Consider the following 17,300-nt stretch of genomic DNA (forward strand, 5'->3'; position numbering starts at 1 on the left):
AGCATTCACATCAGAAATGACTGGAAGAAATCATTTGGTTTTAACAAGAGCCAGAAAGGTTAAGTGACTTACGTGAAGTCACTCAGCTTGTGATAAAAGTCAGAATCAGAACTCCATTCCCTTGACTACCCACCTGTATTATCTCCATAATATCACAATACCCTTTGAACTTCCTTTTCCAGTAGAGACGCAAGAATAAATTAAAATGAGAAGATGAATCTAAGTGAAGCAATATGTTCACACACTAATCCTGAGTTACCTTTTCTCAGACTTTCCGTATATTAATAAATCACCTAAGGCAAGACAGCACAAAGATGCCCTGAGCATGTTGATGCCCGGGCCCCAACCTCTGTGCACGCGCTGCAGTGTACCGTTAGCTGAATCTCATCACTGTAACATGAGGTTTTCAAATACACTGCCAACTTAAGATGCATTGATTTTTCCACCTTAGTTTACCTTGGAAAAAAGAGATCTTTTGAGAAAGTATAGAGCTTATGTAGTTCTCAAATTAATGACACAAATGTGTGATTGCAGAAATAACATACTGCAAGAGGACTTACATATACAGAAAACTAAATAGCCAAGTCTGTAAAAATTACCACTGACAAATTTAATGTTACATGCAGGAATAAATTCTTCAAAGGAGTCACTGGAGAACGAATTTAAATGCTTTCAGAGCCTAAAAACAAGCCAAGAAACATGGGCACGAAATAGGGATTACTTCATCCTTACAACCATATTTTTCAATAAGAACATATTGGAAGGGTATAGTTAAATTTTAAAAGGCATGGCACAGCAGTTCAATGAGTAATGAAATATTAGGAATAATAGATACCTGCTGGGCATATTTCTGCCATCTGCATCTCCCTGACTTTGAGGAGATCCCAACACATGCTTCTATTAGCAAAGTTCATAGCAAATGAAGACAGTCTCCAGATTTGTTAACTGAAACATTTGCTGAAATGAATCTACCATCTCCAATGACAGCCTTTAAAAATGCCAATAGGTGGATAGGTAGTTTGGTCATTGTACCTTCCATAGGTAGCACTAGGGAAAGGACCTCAAACAGCACAAGTATCTAACTGCTTCACCAGTAACTGTAACCTTTATTAATCTCTTCTGATGATCAAAGCCATTCATCCTCCTTACAGAAGACTTAAAAAACTGGAAAAGTGTAAAGTAGAATACAAAATCCCTCACATTCCAGAATATATAGTCTCCATTAATATTTTGTTTTCTTTGAGACTTTTCTCTGAGTGCATACATTTTATGTAATTGGATTAAGACTCTGTTCCTAATTGTGAATTTCTGCCTAACAACAATTCTTCCTCCTCCTCTTAGAAACTTAAAAGTTAACTGGCCAGAGAAATCTTCCCACCCCTGTTTCCTCAGCAACCACTCCATATCCTCGGCTCCCCTTCCTCAGCCGACCTTTTGCAGCCACTTCCTCTTCCATGCTTCTTCAGACACCACTTCATCTTTCCTGCTCTCCTCATTTCAGAAGATCATTAATCCCTCCCACCTGCTTACAGTCTTTACCCTGTTCTCTTCATCTGGGGTTTATGCTACCACTTAAATGAAGTCTCAGGGCAGTGTCTGGGCGGGGAGGGGGGGGTGTTGGTAAACATGAGTGCATTTCAGAAGACCTCTCGAAATGCAGTGTGGAGAGTAAGCTGGAGGGGCAAGGAAGTGGGCAAATGAGTTATGGTCTTTGGGTCATTACCACTGGGCCCCTACAGAGTGAGCCTCACACGCCAGTGGTGGCGGGAGCTGTACAGGACAGTGGCAGGGTCTCCTGTGGATCGTTCCAGGAGCCCAGGATACTAACCACGGGCAACCACACTCCCGTCCCAAGGCTGGTGATGGTAAGGCTTCCTTTCATTTTCCCATAAGTCAACAGATCTCTCAGCAGCCAGAAATTGTCCCTGGGTGCCTTACCTCCTCCCCTCAGAAAACGGAATGTTACCATTCCCAATGTTTGTTGCCTGTCCCTTTATTTTTCCAGAAGTTAGGTATTAACTGACCCTGGGGAGATGACTCAGAGCACTGGAAAGGAGACAGGTTTCTGCTTCTCTAACAAGCCCTTGTCTTGATAGACATGACTGACCTTTCTATTTACATCGTAATACATCAGATTCTCTGTTTTAGGCTTCCGATAATGGATGGAGGGCAGTGAGAGGATGTGTGTGAACTTTCTGTCATGAAGGGCAATTTGCAGGAACTAATCATCTTACAATAGTTGGTCATAAGAAAGAAATCCATCAACTCAGCATCCTAATTAGGTATTTATATTCATGAACATTTCTTGACTCTAAGGAAATTTTTGCCAAAGAACCCTCCTAGGAATGTTACCAGTGTTACAATGGGAGAAAAATGAGGGGCTGTTTAAAGTTTTGTGGGTTTTTTTAACATTTGTTTTCATTGACTTGGCTGTGCCCGGTCTTAGTTGTGTCACTGGGATTTTAGCTGTGGCATGTGAAATCTTAGTTCTGTCCTGTGGGAACTGACCAGGGATGGAACCCGGGCCCCTGCATTGGGAGCTTGGACTCTTTAGCCACTGGACCACCAGGAAGCCCCTATTTACAGGTTAAATAAAAGTTAAACACATTTTTTACTGCAAAATTTTCTAGTGTTTAAAAAAATTTTTATTCTGAAGTGTAAATCCCCAAGTCTTCAGCCTCTGCCAGGTGTATTTGACCACAGAGCATGTTCATTCATTGTGAGACAAGTTGGGAGATGCAATAAGCGAAGACATTTTATGAGTTCAGCTACACTTTCTTTCTTTAAAGAAAGAAATTCTTTAAATTTCCATGATTAAAGCTGCTAATATTTTACTTCTTCCAGGGGGATAATTTCAAATGACACATTTCACCCTTGAAGAGAGTGTTTCAGGGTATGGACACAAGTCTATTTCCAGTATTTCTGAGGATCACCTGCCAGGGGAGGGGTCACTTTATAGAAAGGAGCTGCTGAGCCCTCCCTTGCTACTCATGAAACAGACTGTTCGCACACTTCCTGGTCAGGGGAAGGAGTTGGTCTCTACAGTAATTTAGCCCAGGGAAATCTGTGAGCCCACCTTGCAAAGGACGACCTTCTTCAGGTGTGAAAAGGCAGAAGTTTCCTAGACAAATTGCAGTTGGAGATGTCAAGTTTCTTCCAAAAGGAAATTTGATTACTCAAGGGGCAGTAGGCAACAAGAGCTGCAGGGGTAGACAGAGACAGGCAGCCAGTACTCAGGAGCTGTGGATCTCAAAGATGTTACTGGCTCTGGTTTCAGACCCTTTGTGAACCCTGCTACAGGCTCTATTCCTCTCCCAAGGCTTTTGTCAACCATCTGTGGGAAACGTGATGTTAGCTTTCAATATGAAATCTACAGTTAATTTTTCGTGTGTGTGTGTGTGCTTGTTAATCTGTCTTGCAGCTTGTTGTGAGCTCACTTCCCACTTCTTTATAACTTCTAGTACACTGCTCACACAGGGTGTGTGTTGGTTCTCAGAGACTGACTATGTATATCCTACCTAAGAGAAAGGCTGAGACTTCCCCAGTGGTCCAGTGGCTAAGATGCCACGATCCCAATGCAGGGGGCCTAGGTTCAAACCCTGGTCAGGGAACGAGATCTCACACACTGCAACTTAAGATCCCAAATGCTGCAATGAAAATCCCGTGTGCTGCAACTGAGACCCATCACAGACCCGTCACAATGTTTAAAATAAACATTTTAAAAAAGAGAGAAAGGCTACCTCAGTTCAGGGTGGTCTCATAACTCTAAGTCAACGAGCCCTTGAAAGGAGGGTTGTATGAAACCTATGTGTGGGAAAGAAAGGATCTGTCTGATTTGCCACATTCACTGTTCTCTTTTGCATAAAATTTGGAAATGATCTGAACAACAGCATTCTCAGGATAATGGAAAAGATTTAACAGCCTCAAGCTGCAGTGAAGTTTAATGTTCCTATTCATATAAAGTTAAATATAGATACATACTTGAGCTCCATTTCATTTTCCAACTTGTTTTCTTTGTACTTTAATTCTTAATAGCTGTGAAGTTCTGCCTTGTGCTAATGTACTTTTATCTTCCCAGCAACAACAATAATTGCAATGAAGGAATTTTTTTTTAATTTTCAAAGAGAAGTAAATTATATAATCTGATAGATTTCTTTTATAAAAAGTTATGCAGACTTTTGAGGCAGAATACTATATCTGATTCCTTTTTATAAAGTTATTCATTCTAGTGTCTTTATATGAAGATTTCACTAAGAAATAAGCCTTGCAAATAGAATAAAGCATTCACCTGACTCTCCCTTCCTAAGGAGATACACTAGATTTCTGAGCATGGTAGCTGTCACATTACCTCAATACAGCTTTTACTCTATTACTTCCAAGCTGGGTGATCTTGGACCTGTATTTAAAATTTCCAAACGTATCTGTCAAATCATTCTAAAATGCCAGTTTCTCTATTTTCTCCTCTTAGGGTTGTGGAATGAAATGAGATAGAATATAAGAAGCATTCAATGAACACTGCACATCTGTTGCTAGGCTAATGACCTGGCTGCTATTTCAGTTGAAGAAGGTGCTTCCATCCAGTCTCAGCTCCTCAGGACCTAGAACTATGTCCGGTATTTATTAGGCTTGACACAGATCTATTAACAAAATAAAATAAGTGTAATCACCAAGTTTTTCTTCTTCTAATACTGGAGGCTTTTTGATGTCCAGCTGATCTAAAAAAATTTTTCATTAATAGACTTCATTTCCTAAGAGCAGTTTCAGGTTTATAGAAAAATTGAGCAGAAAGTACAAGGAATTCCCATATACTCTTTCTCCCCTCAACTCTCCTCCTGTTCAGTTCAGTTGCTCAGTTGTGTCTGACTTTGTGACCCCATGGACCACAGCACACCAGGCCTCCCTGTCCATCACCAACTCCCGGAGTTTACCCACCCTCTCCTCCTCCTCTGTGTTCACAAGTCCTATGTGGAACATATGTTACAACTGATGAACCAATATTGATACACTATTTGTAACTGAAGTCCACAGTCTACTTTGGGCTCACTTTGTATCATACATTCTGTGAATTTTGACCAATGCACAATGGCACATGTCCACAGGACTACATCACACAGAATCATTTCACTGTCCTAAAAATCCCCTGTCCCTATAGTTTTGCCTATTCCAGAACAACATAAAGCTGGAATCATACAACATGTACCCTTTTCAAACTGAAACCCTTTCAAAAAGAAACCCTTTCTTTCACTTTGCAATATGCATTTCAGCTTCCTCTCAGTCTTTTCAAACAAAGGTACATTTTTTACTTAGGAATAGCAATATTCCTTGGCTGAGGACTCTTAAGGATTATTTCCGTGTTGAAACTACTATTCTTAACCTAATCATTTACTGATTTAACTGAAAGTAGGCGCACTCACAGGGGGACTCTGCATCTTAAAAAGGGGTTAAAAACAACCATTAACATCGATAACTAATATAAAAATACAAGGACATATATACTTCTCTTTTCCATTCCAAGATCAGTAAGTCCCTCTCTTCCTGGTGGGAGCCTCCATTACCCCACAAGTGGCTATGGACCTGTCAGGGTCTCCAGATGAGATCTGGATAACAAGGCACAATGACGGAGGATTCATTCACTTTCTCTTCTCTCTACACCCTAATTGCTTCTGGGGAACCTTACTATCATTCCATTTGTAGTCTCTGCTCTAAGATCAGGCAACAGCAAATAGTCACTCATAATACATTTAAAAATCTTTTCTTCATCTTACCTCTCTCCCTGATCAAGCCCTGGAGGGTTCCCCCTTTTCCCAGATGGGAGAGAGGATGGGAGTGGCACCAGCACAGGCATGGCCAGCGTCAGACCAGCCTGTTCCACAGATACTTGAGAAGCCTTTCAGTTGCCTTTTACCTTTTCTTAATGTTTACACCTTTCAAACACAAACAGTATGTCTCTCCACTGGTCTAAATTTAGAAAATGCACAAATCTATTTGGATCTTTCAGTGCTTTCTTAAAAGCCATCTCCCTGGGCACTTGAACTTTTCATAGGGCTTTTTCTGTGGAGATAAGGAATGAGGAGGCTCTTCAGCAAACCCCTGAAGCTGGGTTGTCTGGGTTTCTCTCTAGGGTTGCTGTTTCCCTCCTGTCCTACTTCCCTGTCTAATCCCGGGGGGTGGCTCCTGACAGCACAGTGCCACAGGGACCTCCATCCCTAACCATGGTTTCTCTTGTTTACACTTCTAGAAGCATTGCCCTCTTCATCTCTAATCCTCACTGGAACCCTACGGGGAAGGAGATGTTATTACCACATTCCATAGATGCAGAAGCAGAACCTCAGAACTTGGTAACTTGGCTGATGTCCCCCAGCTGATATGTGGAGGGATCCTGGGATCCTGAAGAGCTCCTCCTCTCTATCCCATTCCTCTCGCTTAGGATGCCCAGGAGCTCTGGGAAGGGGTGGGGTGTCGACACATGCTTCTGAAGCACCATATTTACGCCCTGTTCCTTAGCTGTCTCCTTCCTCAGCACTAAGCGCCAGATGTGACTGAGGAATATCACACTGTTAAGGTACATATCACACAAACGAGAACACTCCCCAAAATGCCTAAGCTCAGTGCGAACAGCCTTGGAAACTTACCCAAGGCATTACACACAGTCATTCTGCTGTTTGCTTTGGTTTTTCTCCTTAATTTTAATCCTCACACCTCTTCTTTATAAACTATGCCAAATATTCCCTTTTGTCCATCCTTTGCTGCCATCCCCAGAGCAATTCAGACAATCTACTAATAAATGGCAACCCACTCCGGTATTCTCACCTGGGAAATCCCATAGATACAGAAGCCTGGCAGGCTACAGTCCATGGGGTCACAAAGAGTCAGATATGACTGAGCACCCATGCACACACTAAAAAATGTGCTTACCCAGGTCCTCAAAATAGGTTCCAACCTCTCCATGTCTGTGGGCCTTGAAAACATTTGTGTAGTTTCTCATTCTGTAATGGAAGTTACAGGTTGATGTTTATGCTTCACATCAATTTCTAAATTAATATTTGCTATATCATCCTGCTAATTGATATGTACCTTTACTGAAATTTCAAATCAGCTTTTTGAAGTGGGAGGAAGGCAGAAATCAACTTGCAAATTCTGTGCATAATGAAGTAAGGAACAAGCTCCCATAATGAAGACAAACAATTATACAACATTTGCATGATTCTTTTTTCTCACAACATGAGACAAGACACGGCAGCTGATTAGCACGCTGCCTTTGCTGCGAGTCTTGCTTCTTCTTTCCCCACCATGTGGTAGGATTCTCAGAGCCAAGAGCAGGTCACACTTCTTGGTCAGAGTTTTCCAATATTATCCTGGGGTCTGCTGGGCAGTCAAGACCACCCTGCCAACTTCAGCCTAACGCAGACTTCTTACTCTGTGACTACCCTGGGGTTGTGTCCTGCAGCTGATACACGTGTGCTCCGAGTGAGGCCCCCATTCAGGTTTCTAACCACTGAACTCAACTGGCCAGAGAGGACTGAGAACAGTTCTCACTAGTCCCTAGAATATTTCCTGAGCGTCTACTATGTCCCACCCCTGTGGTTGGTGCTAGAGATAAGAATGAACAGTGAAAACCCCTGCTGCCCTTGAGATATTCACTGCCCACCAAGGAAGACATGTTAGTAACAATGACATGTACGGTGAGTGCTCTGTGCATACGAAGAAGGGAGTCCACTCTGATGGGGGGAGGGGGCAGGGAGGGTTCAAGAAGAGCTCCCCAGAGCAGGCAATACCTGAAATGAGACTGGAAGGAAGAACAGGAATGGCCAACAAGCAGAGGAAGGATGGTCACTGCAGACAAGACAGCCTCAGAGAAAAGAAGCAGAGCTGGAAGGATGATTCAGTATTCCAGGAATGACAAGTGGTTTCCTGTACTGAGCGAAAGTGTGCAGAGAGGAAAGAGCCCCAAGGCAACGTGAGAGAGGCCAGTCGATAAGGGCGAGCTCCAAAGGACTCTCAACTGGACATGAGATCCTGGGCTAATGGCGAGTCGGTGAGATTTTAACAGGGAGATGACAAGGAAAGATGTGTATTTCAGAGAATACATTCAGGCTACCTGGACCTGATGGATATCATGTAAAATGATTATGATAATGAATGCTTTGGGTGCCTGCTGTGTGCTAGGCCCAGCGCTGGAGAAGACACCAGTGAGAAATCCTATAATCAATGCTGGCAAGCTTGGATCTGTCCACAGCGCCTCAGAAGCTGTCAGACAGCCTGTCAGAAAGTCTTCTCCAATTCAAATCCCAGCCCTATGACTTCCTAGTTGTGTCACTGGGTAGGTCATGTAACTTTTCATGCCTCAGTTTCTTCATCTGTGAAATGGGGCTACTAGTAGAACTCACCTCATAGAGTTATACTGTGAGGATTAATTGAGTTGTATGCAAAGTCCTCAGCATGGCTCTGAAACAGGAAGTGCGTAGGATTTGTTCTCACTGTCAACTATGACAGGGGCTCGAGGTGGAAGCCGTGGCCTGGAGAGACATTAAATGTGAGAAAAGGCGGGGTGTGGGACAGAGGGGGAAGTCCAAATGAATCTCATCATTTTGTTCTGGGCGATGAGGCAGATGGTAAACTCAGCAGGATAGTCTGGGATGAGAGGATGGCAAGATTAACTTGGGAAATATTGATATTGAAGAGCCAGGGGATGTTCAGGTAGGAATATGCATGTGGGATATGAGCCTACGGGGAGAATGGGCAAGGCTGGAGAACTGGAATCTTCAGTAAGAGGTAGAAACTGTGGCTTGGAACGGCCCAGGGGGAGCAGGACGAGACGAGGCACCCGAGAAAACCAGGATAAGGGGCAGCTGGAGATCACAGGGGAGGCTGACAAGAGCTAGTTCAAGAGCAAGAAGGAGCATCCAGAAAAAAAAGGTACCACGAGGCCAGATGAGGGGTAGAGCTGAGCTCTCGAAGGAGAGGAAGTCAGAAAAGCAAAACGCTGCACAGGAGTGCCACGGTGTAAGGACTGAGAGAAATCCAATCGGTTTGACAGCCTTTTGGTGGCTGTGTCAGTCAGGGTCTAGTTAGCAGAAGAGAAACCACACTAGTATTTCAACAGAGAAAATGTAATATAAAGAATCAGGTTAACAGGAGTTAGAGCTGAAAAGGCGAAAGGGAACATGGAGAAAACACAGAGACTGTTAACTACAGGAGCAATGACCTCCCTGAGCACCAGGGAACCAAGGGCAAATATGGGAGTCACTGGGATCCCGAGTCTTGGAGAAGCGGCGCCCCCAGAGCTGGGTGCTGCCCCCTCTGCAGTTCAGAGGGATCTCAGGGAGCTGGACTCAGGGGAAGGGTCCCATTTGGCTGGTGCCTTAGAACCTGGAGGGTGGACCCAGAAGAGCAGGAGCTGGGACCTCTGAGGACGAAGTCAAGAGGGGGCTCTGGGGTGCTGGCAGAAGCAGGACACTGGACCCAACTGCCACGTCTGGCCTGTGGGGTTGCTGCTGTGGAGGTACTAACTAAAACAGCAAGCAGCAGGGAAGAGCAAGCCCTTCCTGTCCCCCTATCTGCTGGTCTCCCTCTACTGTTCCCTCTCAGCAAGACTCAGATTACAGAGAAGAAAGAGTTGGCCGACTCCTGGCCCGAGGTTCCCAAAGCAGCATCTACAGAGGTGGTTTGAGGCTAAGCAATCAGAATTATAATTTGCACAGAAATCCTCCCAAGGGTAAGCTAGTGTTTACAGGAAAGCCATCTAGCATGGGTTGAGAAGCAGAAATCAAGACAGTAAATCAGGACCAGTTTTCCAAAACATTTTGCAGTAAAAGAGAAAAGAGGATAAAGTGGTAGGAAGAAGTAGATGCAATGTTCAGGATGGCTGTTTAACTACTTGGCCCTAAAGCAAGCTTGCAGAAAGGTGAGCGCCCATGCTGGTGACTCAAAGCATCTGAGGAGATGGGAGGTGGCTCTCGACATAGAACTGGAGTGGGGGAGAAGTGGGGAGTGAGGGGACTGGCCGAGAGAGAAGCCAAAGAACATGAACTTCTCTGAGAGGTGAAGAAAGATGTTGTGCCAAAACCAGACAAACCAAAATACCCGCTTTGTAAGTGATGTGCTGAGTCTACTACTAAGTGATCCCAACAGAAGGTGCCCTCATCTCATAGTGCGCAGAATCTTTCTGGTGTCTGCCTGGATCCTCACGCAGGCCTTCTCTAACCACCCTATCTGTCTAAACTTTTCACCTGCTCTCCTCACACACTTGAAATTCCCTTTCTGCCTGTCCTCCTGAGCACTCACATTCCATCTACCGTAATTATTGGGTTTATTGTTGTCTCTCCACAAGAGACACTGTGGCGAACACAGTTTTGTTCACTGTCATAATAACCTAAAGTGAAAACAATGCTTGACACAAAATAGCCACTTGATAAATATGTGTTAAATACACGAATGGATGAAATCCCCAAGCAAGCACTACTGAAACAAAACATAACCCTCCCATCAATCAACCAGGATTCAGCCACTATCTGCTGGGCCCTAGCAGGATACTGAGAAAGGGTATGGAGGAGTCCCTTCTATGACAGAAGTTATGTTTGAAAAAAATGAAGCAACTTAGCCCACACAGTGACAAAAGAATGACTGAACTCTGCCCGCTGTCCTCCCAGGCTGCACTCTCCCCTGCAGATCGGTCTCCAATCATCTGTCTCTTCCTTGGACCCCTGAAGACTCACAGTCCTCAGCAGTCTTTCTGCTCCACAGCCCAGGGTTCACTGTCTTTAGCTGGTCAAGGTCATGGTTCCATGGGGCCGAGTTCTCAGCCCCTCCTGGGAGCGGGATTAGAGGGTCTGGGCCCAGCCATGCAGCTCACACGCACCTGACACCTGTGGGTGTTTTGAAAGCCTCATCAGAGCTGACTTTGACGGGCAGCAGAAGCCCTGCAGGCAGCAGGCTGCCAGGACTGTCAGCCCCACTGGGGTGATGGGGGACGGGGGTCAAATCACCACCTGTCAAGGTGTTAGAAGAGACCTCAGACAGTTTTATGGATGCAGGGGATGAAAACCCACGTCACCGAATGAGCATGTGCTCTCCCTAGACTAGTCCCATACAATTCTGCTTCTTCCTTTCTGAACAAACCCAGATTTAGTGTGCCCAATGCAAGTGCACACATACATGCACCACATGGAAATGCACAGACATCACACCCCTCACAACACACAGACACAAGCAAGGCACTCGAATCACACACACACACCCACAGGGCTTATTCTCAGCCAGAGAGTTTCGGGAAATAACTAACAGAATGAATGAATGAGTGACACGGATGTTTTATCTGTAATCATTTAACAGAGGATGGAGCATAACAGCCACCTACTATCAACCCTTCCAGTTTTAAACACTTATTTACTGATACTGGAGTTTAATTTCTCTTAAGAGAAATTCAAAAGTCTGGAGTAAAGGGTTCCTCCCAACACTTTTGCTGTTACTACCATTTATTATTTTTAAAAAATCAAATGATTTGTTGAGGACCTATTCCTTTAAAGAAAGAGCTCTCTGAGAAGAATGGTAGTATGTTTACTAATAAAGTATGCTGAAACAACAGAGTTGAGTTAATGGAAATTACACTGGACTGGGAGTGAACAGGATTCCAATCCTGTCTTTTTACAATTATTAGATGCAGCTGTCTGCAAATTAGTTCTTCCCTCAGAGTCTTGATTTTCTCATTTATAATCTGGGAGGTGTGGTGGAGAGTCTTTACTTAAATATAATACACTGATCCTCCATGCACATCTACATTCTGTCCTAACAGTTCCTAAAATATTAAAGAAGGAAAAATACTAGACACTTTAACATGAAAACCCATTGTGGAGACAGGACATCAACAAACTTCCAGGGGATGGAGAAAAGAGGTTGGAGTGGTGACTAATCAAACAAGTAGAGGAAGCCACAGGCTAGAGCAAAGAAAGAAAGACATACACCCATCTGTCTATTAAACCTGGGGTTCTGGAACATCAGTTGCTAATAAAGGTTGGAGAAATCCACAGACTGATTCTCAGCTACGGGGGGATCTTGGTTTACACTCAGGGGACATCTGTCAATGTTTAAAGACATTTTTGATTGTCATCACTGGCATCTAGTGGGTAGATGATGAACACCCTTTGATGTCCTATACAGGTATCACACAAAAAATGGTGAAGCCCCAATGTCAAAACTTCCAAAGTTAAGAGACTCTACTCTAGACTCAAGAGTTAACATCAGACTTCCAAATGCTCGCCTTACTGGCAGACTGACAGACATCCATCTATGGACTGCACTGTGTCCTTCCAAAGTTCATATGCTGAAGTTCTAATCTAGTATGTGACTGTATTTAGAGATAGGACCCTAAAAGAGGCAAAACTTAAGGTGAGACCATTAGGGCGGGCCCTAATCCAATAGGACTATTGCCCTTATAGAAGAACAAGGGACAGCAGGGATACACACGCATAGAGGAAAAGCCATGAGAGGATGCTGTGAGAAGATGGTCATGTGCTAGCCAAGGAGAGAGAAACGGAGAAACCAAACCTGCCCACACTCTGATCTGGAATTTCCAGCCTCCTAAACTGTCAGAAAGTAGATGTCTGTTGTTTAAGCCTCATGGTCTGTGGTATTTTGTTATGGCAGCCCTAGCAAACTAATATACCCAATATACAAGTAATGAGAATTCTTTTCCAAAGAAATGGAATGCCCATAGGGAAAAGACCTTCAATCTGCCAACTACAGGTCCCTAGGACTGTTGCCTACTTCCTCAGATGACATGAAGAGGAACTGCCAGCCTGCAAGCACTACCTCCTTTCCTTTTACCTGCTCCTCCCTGCCACATACAGAGCTCAGGGTCAGCTTATCGACTGGTTCTTATACATGATGGAGCAGCCAAAGAGCACTGAGCTTCTGAGGAAACTCTACAACACGAGAGAGAGAGACCAAGACAAACAAGCAGAACACACAACTCTGAAAGGAACAGACATAGTTTGGAAACACAATTTAACTTTTAAAAGTTCTCTTAATATTACTAAAAAGAGTAAAAATGTCATTGTGTCAACAAAATACAAACAGCTAACAAAGACGAGCTATTATAAAATAAAAATATGACTCTGTAATTCAAATAGATCATGAAGTCTAATAAACGACCAGATAGCAGAACAAAGAGATTTAAAAAAAAAAAAAGAGAGAGAGAGAAAAGGAAAGATATATAGAGGATGAATCCATGAGGCCTCACATCTAATCTACAGACTGACACAAAGAGAAAACCAAGAGGAAGAAATCAAAGAAATATCACAGAGGCTTTTCCAAGAGTCAAAGGACATCAGGATACAAGTTAAAATGCCAATCAAGCACCCAAGGCAAGGAGGTCCCTAAGTCATGTACGTGCATACACAGATGCCTCTAGACCCAGTGTTACGAGAGCCTAGTACATCAGTAATAAAGAGAAGATAATCAGATGATTCAGAAGGAAAGAGAAATTTTAAAGGTACCTCTAAAATACAAGTCCGACCAGCAGGAGACCTCATCGTCGGCTACAATGGATCTGAAGACAGTAGAGCAAAGGCCTTCAGAATTCTGTGTGGAAATGGATGTCAACCTTGAATGTCATATTCAATCCAACAAATAAGGATGAGGGAGCAAAAAGCCATTTCTAGAAACGCATAAACTGAAAACACTACATTTCACACCTGCAAGCAGTACCGCCTGGAGAGCCCTGGTCCTTGAGAGCGCCCTCTCTGAAGCTCTAAGTCCCCTCCAGGGTCTGGGATGTAGCAGTGCTGCACAGGACAAACCAAGCTCAGACCTGGTTCTGCATGGGTTCTGGCCTCCAGGGTATCTTCTTTGAAATTTCCTACGGCCTCCTCTAGTGCCTGGGGTCGCCGAGAGCCAGCAGAGCCCCTTGGTGGGGCATCCTAGCTTGGACCAGGGTCCACGTGGGCCCCAGTTCCTTTTGATCCCCACCCCCTGTGCTCTCCGACCATCTGCCCTGCACATGAGTTCACCAAGATGCCCTAAGGACTCATGCCGTGGGGTTTCTTGAGGCTCTGGGCGGACCTTGGTTCCAGGAGGGCATCCTGGCAAGTGGATTGAGCCTGCTACCTGGTGTTCTGTTTCTTTCACAGAACCACGTCAGATTGGGCCATGTGAGAATGGCACTGACGATGATTTTAAGTGACTCTCCAACATCACACACAGGACAAGCTAGAGGGTCAGGACCAAGGACCTTCAGCCTGAGCTGCATGGGGGTCCCATGTCTCAGCACTTGCCTGGCTTTGTTTTGCGGTTCTGCCTCTGAATTTAGCACCCAAAGGCAACCGAGAGTGACAACAGGCATTCTTTATTCGGTGTGACCCCAGTGATGTTCTCTCCTGCCTCCACTGATGTGAGGACGTCATGTTCTTCCAGTCAGCTGAAGCCTTCCAGATGAGGGACAAACATTCCTCTACCCAGTGAGGCCACTCCTCATTTCTCCTATAGTCCTCTCCTTTGATGGCAGAGAATAGAAGGCAGGGTGCAGTTAACATTAAAATAATCACTTTCTAGGAATGCAGTGACTACTGCAGAAGGAATTCAAGAGAAGAGTTGGAAGACATATTGTTCTATATTTATGTTATAAAATTCCAAGTGGTAAATTCAGCATAACCAGGAAACAAATTATTATTCACATTTTCCTGCATACTCTGGGTAAGACTTGAAACTTGTGGTCATCAATAAAATACAGCAATATTCATGAGTGGCATGATGGACGCCACTCATAAGTAATGATTACAGCATTATAAGTAATGCTATAACCAGCATTCAATAAATGGTGTTATATTAATGCACAAATACAGATCTATATTGTTTCAATGCAAATAGGTTCTCGAGAGCTTGGCACTGTGAATAATAAGTCTTGCTAGTTTTTGCTTATAGTGGAAGGTAGCTAGGAATAGTGCATTTGGCAATAAAGAATACAGAGACAAAGAAGAACCTGAGCATACACTGACTGAACATCAAATATGTAAATATCTCACCTCTACCTAACATTCTAAATTACATCCAACAAAACACTGTACTCCACGTGGTCTTTGTAAAACTTTAAAAATTCGATTATTTATGCAGAAAGAGGTCCCCCCAAAATGACTTGTCTGAGACCTCCCATATCTAGGAGCAGTTTTGAGGAAATTATCTGAGGGTTGACTTTAGCCTATTAAGTACATTAAAACAAACAAAAACAGAAGTCCTGGGATCCAGGAAACAGGAGATTCGATCCAGAAAAGCAAAGACAAGTCTCAGAATAACAAACATGAGCACAAATCTAGAAATCAATCAGTGTGGCTCAGGAGAGAATAGAGGGTTCCTGGAGAAAAGGGAGAAACTCCTGGAAAAACAAAATGCCGTATAAGAAAGGTGACGCGATCACGGTTTTCCTCCTGGCTCTATAGTCAATCACTGTTACTTAACCACACTTAGGTGAAGAATTTATTGATTTTAAGCTTTTATAAACAACCTATAAATAAGGCATGAGACAATTATGATCATAAAACAGAATGGAAATGTCATCGACTTTAGTAACACAGACATAAAAATTCAAATGATAGAAACTGGGAAGCTCAAAGCAGTGAAGGGGGAGGGGCAGGTGCCAGTGGCCTCATCTTTCCAAGTGTAAAGTCAAGGATTATGGCCTTATGATAAACTTGGAAATGAAGGAGTATATTTTTGAAGTTACAAAGTTATCCCATGAAGAAACTAAAACAAAGAAGTAATAAGACTATATTGGGAGGATGGGGAAGGACATGGTAGGTATAATGAACTAAATACTCATACATCAGAGCAGCAGATGCAAGATAATGTCTAGAATTGAATTCATCAAGACAATACTTTTTAGAGAATGGATCAGAGGTGCTGTAGGGGCAGGAAATTTGTTTTTCATTATAAATATTTTATTTTAAAACTAAAGGCAGGCATTTCATTGATAAAAAGTAAATTTTAAATGTTTTGATGACTGAACAAGATGATTTCTAAGGTTCTTTTCATATCTAAAATCCAAGGGAACAAGCTCTCAAAGCTTAGTCCACTCAGGAAGAGCCCTGGGATTTTTCCCTTCAGAAAGGCTGACTACCTGATCAGGAGCCAGTCCACGCCACTGGGAATCTCATAAACGCTGTTTTGATAAAGGTCAAATTTTCCACTCCTGACTTTATCTTCTCAACAGCTCTAGGAAGCAATTATTAAAACCATCTGCATTTTAGAGATGAGATGCAATGAGACAAAATTAATTGTCCTGAATGGCATGAGCTTTAAATTGGTAGACTGCTGTTGGATACATGGCCTCATTACTCAAAATTCTTGTCTTTCCCACTGTATTATACTTCTTGTGCAGAAAGAGAAGACTAAGAAAAATTCTCTGTCCAAGAGCCAATCCCCCAGTGAGATGTTTATATAAATGCACTGCCCTGCAGTTAGCTCCTTCGGGAATCTGATGGGGGAAGCTCCTTCTCTATTTGGGCTCATGAACATAGGTGATCCATGAGCACACTTCACTAAGGCTTCAAGGGCTCATTAAAGGACCTGGAAACATCCATCCTAAGTGACTGGCTCAGACAGTAATCTTCCCGCAATGCAGGAGACATGGATTCAATCCCTGGGTCGAGAACATCCCCTGGAGAAGGGAATGGCAATCCACGCCAGTATTCTTGCCTGGAGAATTCCACAGACAGAGGAGCCTGAAGGCCTACAGTCCATGGGGTTGCGAACAGTCAGACAACTGAGCAACCAACACTTTCTTGAGTGACTGGCACCAACGTAGTATACTGCATTCACAGGGCACAGGCTATGATCCTTTGGACCCCCAACTGCAGCATTTTCCTGACATCTTTTGCAAGTCCCAGTCATGATGAGGTATTCCTGCACTTCCTTCTGATGTTGCAGTGAGGAGACTGCTTCCAGGACAAGTGGCTCTCGGGAGGGGAGGACCCCAGGAAGATGCTGGCTGGGATGCTTCTCATGCTTGCCAGAGAGAACTTCCCAGTACCTGTCTTCCCAGGGAGTGCTGAGCCACTCACGTTACCTGTCTCAGACTCCTGCTCAGTGCCACAAGGCTGCCGAACTTCTAAAGAGGGTACATTTCAGGTTAACAGCAACAGAGTCCTTGACCTACAGAAACACCACGGGAAACTGGAGAGAGCTGGTGTAAATTTCCACTGAGAATTTGACAATCTAAGTGGCTCTGCCAAATTGGAAACTGCAACCTCACAGCAACTTTGTAAACTCATTATGGTCCCTCTGATCCCTCCTCTTCCCTTTGCTCCTTTCTC

Source organism: Bos indicus x Bos taurus, chromosome 14 (assembly GCF_003369695.1).
Source record: "Bos indicus x Bos taurus breed Angus x Brahman F1 hybrid chromosome 14, Bos_hybrid_MaternalHap_v2.0, whole genome shotgun sequence".
NCBI classification, from domain to species: Eukaryota; Metazoa; Chordata; class Mammalia; order Artiodactyla; family Bovidae; genus Bos; species Bos indicus x Bos taurus.